A 7,243-nucleotide genomic window follows, 5' to 3' on the forward strand; every position below is an offset into this window, starting at 1 on the left:
TGCTGAAAACTCTACTCATAATCATCATTCCACTCGAACTTAACTCCCTTCTTGGTTAGCCTTGTCAATGGCAGAGCAATACTTGAAAAATCTTTAACAAAACGTTGATAATAACCTAATAAACCAAGGAAACTCTGTCCTTTTATGACGGTTCATGGATGCTCCTAATTATCCACTACAGCTACCTTCTGAGGGTCCACAAGAATACCCTGGGCTGATATCACGTGTCCTAAGAATGACACTTGATTCAGCCAAAATTGACATTTACTAAACTTAGTGTACAACTAATGTTCCCTCAATTTCTTTAAAATTGGAGTGAGATGTCTAGTATGCTTCGCCTTAGACTTAGAATACACCAAAATATCATTGATGAACACAATAACGAACCTGTCGAGATATGGGCGAAACACCCGATTCATCAGGTCCATAAAGGTTGCTGGAGCATTCGTTAACTCGAACAACATTACAAGGAACTCCAAATGACCATAACGAGTCCGAAACCACTACTACAAATTTTAACATACATGACGCAATTTATGGGTCATGTTAAAAGTTTAATGATGCAAGAATTTAGTGTCATCTTTGTGGGTGTCATTAAAGATACTTTTTATGACGTTGAAAAAGTGTCATGTATTACTTCTAAGGACGCCTAACAAGCGTCATTGAATTAAGAACTTGTGTCATCTATAACCATTTAAGACGCGGATTAAGCGTCATATACAGAGAAATGAGCATCATGGTATACTAAACATGACATACGCATAGTGTAATGTGTAGCTTCTACAGACACCTAACAAGTGTCATTGATTTAAAAAAGTATGTCATCTATTTCAATTTGAGATGCGGATAATGTGTCATAAACAGAGGAATGAGTGTCATGATCAACTAACAAGTATGATTGATTTAAAAAAATATCATTTATTTCTATATAGCATCATGTCCTATAGCACTGAAACCATTTGCAATGACATTGAATATTAGCAATGACACACAAAGCGTGTCATAAACCGTTCAATACATGTCCTGAAATATGTTTAATGACATATATAATGTATTTTTAATTTGAAAGCACGACCTACATAATTCATCCAGAAAGCAAGATATTGACCTCAATTGAAACAATATTGCTTCATAAATTTGAAATTTATCCACCACCGAAGTATTACAAAAGACAATATAATGTATAGAGCTTTCCTACTAATAAAACTGTAAGTTCACTTAATTTAAAATCTAGTTCTTCTCAAAATCTGGTTGAGCATAAGATCACCAACAACAAATATCCTCCTCCCTTGACGCAGGAGAGACTCCCACCTTTTCTACACAAAAATTATCAACATTAATTAAAAAAATCAATAAGAATAACAATTCTTACTTTCACATGCTAAAACCAAAAAATAAACTGCAAAGGGTCATCTGATTATCTCTAGAATCTTGGAAAATTTGAACTTATAAATCATTATTTCTGTATCCTGCACAGATGAATCAGGTCAAACAAAAAGATCAACAAAAATGCACTATAGTTTTGAGATCACATGGAAGAAAATAAACGAAAACAATAAATTCTCTCCAACCATTCTAGTATAAAATCAAAGATTGATTTAAAGAAACCGTGCAATAAAAATAAAAAAAAGGCATCCATTAATATGTGATAATCTAGAAAATAGGACAGCTGTACATACAAGTAACAAAAGCATCCAGTAATCATACTGTTTCATAAAAAAAATAGCACAAAAAATTAAAGGCAAGAAGAGAAAGAATCTCACTTGCATAGAATTTGCATGAATGGAGGATTGACTGGTTGCAGGGGCAAAGACACTTGATTTGGATGAGGCCTCAGACTCTTTATTTGTCTGACTACTTAATGCGGAAATCTCTAGGACTAATGAGCCTTTCTTCACACGTTTTGCACCAGCAATTGTTGAAACCTACAATTTACATAATTAAACTGCCCACCAATGCCAACCTCAGTAAATTAACAATTAGAAAAACAAAACCAATATAAGTTCACAGCAAAATCAAATGTGAATCGACATTACTACCGAATTGGCTCCAAATCCATCCAAACCTACTCAAACAACAAAATAGCCAATTCAAACTAGATAATAGATTGAACATGAAAACCACAAATAGCACCAAACCCAGATAAACTCACACTAAATCATACAAAATCCATATCACATAGATCTCAAATAATCAATTAACTTATGTAAATGAAAATAAGGGATTTACCTAAACATTGACGATGGCCGGTGATGGCTGACGAAGGCGTGGAGCCGTGAGGGGCGACGACGCATGGTGTTCAGAAGGTTGGATGGCGGTGGCACGGGAGGGACTTTTGCTGGCTTGCAGCCTTTTTGTTGAATATCGTCCTCTCCAATGGCAGAACAAAGTCCTGATGGGGAACGAAGTCCCACTCAACCGTTTATGTTATATTTTTCTTTACGACCATATTAAAGAAAAAGGATAAGATTTAGGCTGAACAGGTTAACTGTTCAAACGTGCAATTGTAGTGGGTGTGAAACTGATCTCTTTTTGATAATTGTCTCTTGGTTTTCTTATCTGTTTATTTTAATTTATTTATATTTTTTAAGTTGCGTCATAATTTTATTTTAGTGACGCTTTTAATAAAAGAATGTCATTAAAAAAATTTCTAAGTGTCATGAAAGCCCTATTTTGTAGTAGTGAACGATGTCTTCGGAACATCCTCGTGCTTGATCCTCAACTGATAATACCCAGATCTCAAATCAATCTTTGAGAACACACAGGCACCCCGAAGCTGGTAAAAAAGATCATCAATAAGAGGCAGCGAATAACGATTTTTAATTGTCACCCAGTTCAACTGTCGGTAATCAATACATAGCCTCAGAGTTCTATCTTTCTTTCTCACAAACAAAAATGGGGCTCCCTATGGTGAAGTACTCGGCTGGATGAAACCCTTGTCAACAAGTTCTTGTAATTAGGTTTTCAATTATCTTAATTTAGCAGGAGCCACTCGATAAGGGGTTATGGAAATAGAATCAGTACCTGGAATTAAATCTATAGTAAATTCCACCTCACGGTCTGGTGGTAGTCCAGGAAAAACATCAGAAAAATGCCTAATTACCCGAACATCCTCCACATAAGTAGAAGTATCCTCATTCAGCACCACATGAGCTAGATAGCACTGACATCATTTCCTCAACAATCGCTTCACTATCACGGTCGAGATAATGCCATGTCTCAGTCGACCACACTTGCCCACAAAAGTAACCACAAGCAAGCCGGTCGATGGAAAGTAATTGTCTTCTCATAACAATCTAACTTAGCACGATTGTCATGTAACCAATCCATGCCTAGAATAACATCAAAATTGACGATATCCAGAGGAACAAGATTAGCTGGGATGTCCCTGGTTACCATGTCCTTGGATAACCCGTACCTGGCTAGGTTGATTAGGTTGTTTAGTCGAACCACCATTGCTTAAGGCGACATCAAAATTCTGGGACTGTCCCCTAGCATACAACTGTGATCCGCAGCCCTGATATAGCGCATACGGTGCATAACTTCCATGATGTGGTGGATAACCACCCTAGTAATATGGATTTGATGGATACGAATAGGCTCCCCTAGAATACGGAGCTACACCCCCTGATTGTGCTAAGCACCACCATAACCTGTCGGAGTATAGCCACTAGGCCCCTGAACTTGCTGAAGGGGTACAACTGGTGGTAATGCAGGGGGTTGAGGTTTTTGTTGATTATGCGGACGCTAATTAGCCCTATGCCCTGTTTGACCACAAGTAAAACATCTACCACTACCACCTTGTCTACACTCCTCAAAATGACGATTATTACACCTACAACACAATGGAGCACCAGAACTGCTAGGATTCCTCTAGTGGTGAAAATGAGAACCACCTATGGATCTATCGTCTATCCACAGCGCGTTAGAATTCAAACCATCACTGGATGAACCAGAATGACTACCTTTTATCCTAATTATTATTTTTCTGAGCATTACCTTTTTCTTCTTCCTCATCACTATCATCTAGAGCATTCTCGAACCTCGTAAAATTCTTTATATGTAGAACAAGGAGTCATAATCGCCATAGAACGCCACTTCTTTTGAGTACCCCACTTAAACTCAGCAGGATTTGTAGCAATCTCTGGACAATATCGGGACAAATTAGTGAACTTTTGATGATACTCAGTAGCTAACATTTTCCCTTGCTTCAAATGTGAGAATTCTTGCCTCTTATGATCCAAATACCCTGGAGGTATAAATCTCTTCTGAAATAGATGCTTAAAAATCTCCCAATTTGTGGCATCTTCCACTGACAACTGAAAAGATTCCTGTCTCCACCATGATGCAACCTCCACACGTAAGAACCACATGGCTGTCTCAACCCATCTGTCCTCTAAAATATTTCCATGTCGCTGCATGATAGACTCATATTTATACAAGTTTTTGTTACCTTAGTACTTGGATTATGTACAGTTTTTATCCTTTATTAGTAGTTTACTTGTGGTTTTCTTATTTTGTAGGATTAATTGCAAAGAAAGGGATTTTGAGGCAAATAAGAGGAGTTTTGAGAGCCTAAAAATAGTTCATAAACATTCAAAGGAAGATCACAAGATATCAAAGCTATGCCTAAGACATGGAGGTGACACAATTTGGAAAATATGGGATATGGGAGTTTCTGTCCAGTGATTTTGATGGGCTGTCATTTGTTCATCCAGAGGAACCTCATTATATACTATATATGGATGAAAAGATATGGAAGTCTTCTTTCAAATGAAGTTCGAATCATGTCAATCTGATACTCCTGCAATGAATTATGATCGTCTTAGTGACTGCCATTTGGAATTCCAAGTTCGGTCAACTTTGCATTTTAAGTGATCTAGGCCAGATTTGTGCAGCTCATTTGAGTTGGAGACTTAAAGCCCAACAAGTAAATTAGTTTGACTGTTACAGAAATATAAGCTACCTTTTCAGGCCCAATAATGCACTTAATCCTCATCAAAATACAAGTGGAGGGTGGAGATGAAAAGCAAAAAAATTAAAAATTAAAAAAATTGGGGGGATTGATTGGTTGGGATCCATGAAGTTGTTCTGGTAGAGTAGGAGAGTAAAAGGGGGATAATGGCTGGAGACATGCATGGCAACAGAACAGAAAAAAAAATGCAGAAGAGGGTAAGGGAGGCATGCAAAATTTCAGGAGCTTTTGGAGCGCAAACTTTTCCTTCGGTTCAAGGGTTTCTCATGTTTTTCTAATCTTTAGTTATATTTTCCATGACTATGTGTTTCTAAATTCTTTTGCTAAGGCTACAATGTAGCCATACAAGAATATTTTGTGTTTTTAGCTATTTGATTATCCAAGACAATTTCGATTATGTTGAATCTCAAATTTTGGGCTTAATTCGCTTGTTCTTTTGTTCTTGACGATTAGCCATCACTTGGATGAATTAATAAGTGTTTGTTCCAAGTTCATAGGCATACACCCATGTTATGTTCTTGTTCAAATCATGAATTTGAGATCACAATTTACTAGAAGCATACACCATGTTCTAGGTTTTGTGTGGTTGTATAAAAGTTTCCATTGTACTTAGGAACTTCAAGTTGTGAAATCTAGGCATACACCAGGATAGGTTGCTTCCTAGAAGAACATAATTTGATGCATACATCATGATCGGATTATAGAGTTGGGAAACTTAATCATCAACATAGGATCATTGCCTAAAACCCTTATTCCAAAGGTATAATTGGTCGAAATAGGAATTGGCTAAACCCCAAGGTGTTTGGCCCTTAACCACTACGACTTAGGATGCCTGGCTCACTGGGACGGAGCCATATTTCGGCAACGAATGGAGGTCTCTCGGCATTTTTGATGCCATCAAACTCTCGACCATCGAGCTGAGCTTGGATCGAGAGCTCATGATGGTTGCCCTAAGCTTCTAGTGCTCGGCCACCAATACAATGGTCCTTCCCCTCGAGCCTCTTGGCCCAACAGTGACGGACATCACAGCCATACTTAGCATCTTTCCTACTGGCGTACCAGTCGACAATTCTCTCTCCGGGTGTCAATTCAACCTGGACCTGAAGACCATTTTCGAGGATCACGTTGTCAAAGACCTTACGAAGCGAAACCAAAAGCCGTCGAAGGAAGACGTACAAAAACTTCATAAGAACTTCTTCAACTACAACACCCTGATCACCCAATTCGCTAGCTTGGAAGAGGAAGATCTTAAGAAGGGTGAACACCGAGCTTTCTTATTATAGAGGAACAAGAAATACATATTTTGTGCCAAGTCGAATAAATGCCTGGCCAAAATATGCCGGTCGCCGAAGCCAATGCCTGCCACCATGTCTGGCCCTTAGTCCGACTGTTCTTGCCAACCTTACCTGGTGCTTGGCCGAGACTACGGTGTGGAGAATCGACCCCCACCAAAGTAGCCCGCTCTGGGTTTTTCAGCTATAGTTGCAAGTCTGTTTCACGACGTTGCGGCCAGACCTCACAAGTTTCAACTCTTCCGAAGCCATAGGCCTTGAGTTGCAAGTCTGTTTCACGAAAAGATCTTCAAATATTTCTTCAGCCTAAAAGACATGTCGGACGACGAATTCCAGATTTGTCATCGTCGGACGTACCCTTCTTCCATCATCCTTCCAACATTGGCATGGGAAGGGGTCGAGGAGGCTAATATTCGAAACTCCTGGGGGTCATTCATCATCACTCGCAACTTGCCCTATGGCTGCAAGGTTGGATGAGGGAGCTGGGAAGTTTATCATCCTAACTTCCTGGCTCGTAAACTAGGCTACCTTCAAGGATGTCCTATACCATTCCTTACTTCCCTCTCCCTTTTAAGACGAGAACGCTTCCTCGACTCTTTAGAGAGGGAGTGTGAGACGACCGAGAAGCAATTCAAGGAGCCATGCACCAAATTTCGTCTTCGGTCGAAAACTCCAGAATCCCGATGTGCTAGTATCTTCGTTAATTGGTGGGATACCTATACCAAAGGTTTCTTCAATATTTCGCCTGAAGAAATCTCACAAAAGCTTTTTGACGACCATCCCAAAAAGACTCTTGCTCCAAAACCCAAAAAAAGGGCCTAAGGTATATACCTTCTTACTTTTCTTGTTCATCTATTTATTTCGAACTTCATTCTAACCTAACCTCAGTGTTTTTAGGTGGCCGTACTATAAAGAGGGCCGAGGTGGTTGTGATGGCCGCGACTAAGAAAAAACTTGCCCCTTATGTGAAAAAGAC

General features: G+C 39.0%; 1 long non-coding RNA gene across 2 annotated transcripts; it reads right to left on the reverse strand.

The window, feature by feature from the left end:
- Window positions 1-1,103: 1,103 nt before the first annotated feature.
- Window positions 1,104-2,680, reverse strand: LOC148699425 (uncharacterized). Of its 2 annotated transcripts, none has more exons than XR_015956659.1 (3): window positions 2,230-2,680; window positions 1,764-1,945; window positions 1,104-1,311 (listed from the first exon to the last, which is right to left on the reverse strand). It is a non-coding gene; the product is annotated as an uncharacterized LOC148699425 (long non-coding RNA). The 2 variants fall into 2 exon arrangements; XR_015956667.1 differs by having other exon boundaries at window positions 1,104-1,316.
- Window positions 2,681-7,243: the final 4,563 nt, after the last annotated feature.

This window comes from Pyrus communis, chromosome 1, assembly GCF_041283825.1.
Source record: "Pyrus communis isolate YQ-2024b chromosome 1, ASM4128382v1, whole genome shotgun sequence".
In the NCBI taxonomy this organism is placed as follows: Eukaryota; Viridiplantae; Streptophyta; class Magnoliopsida; order Rosales; family Rosaceae; genus Pyrus; species Pyrus communis.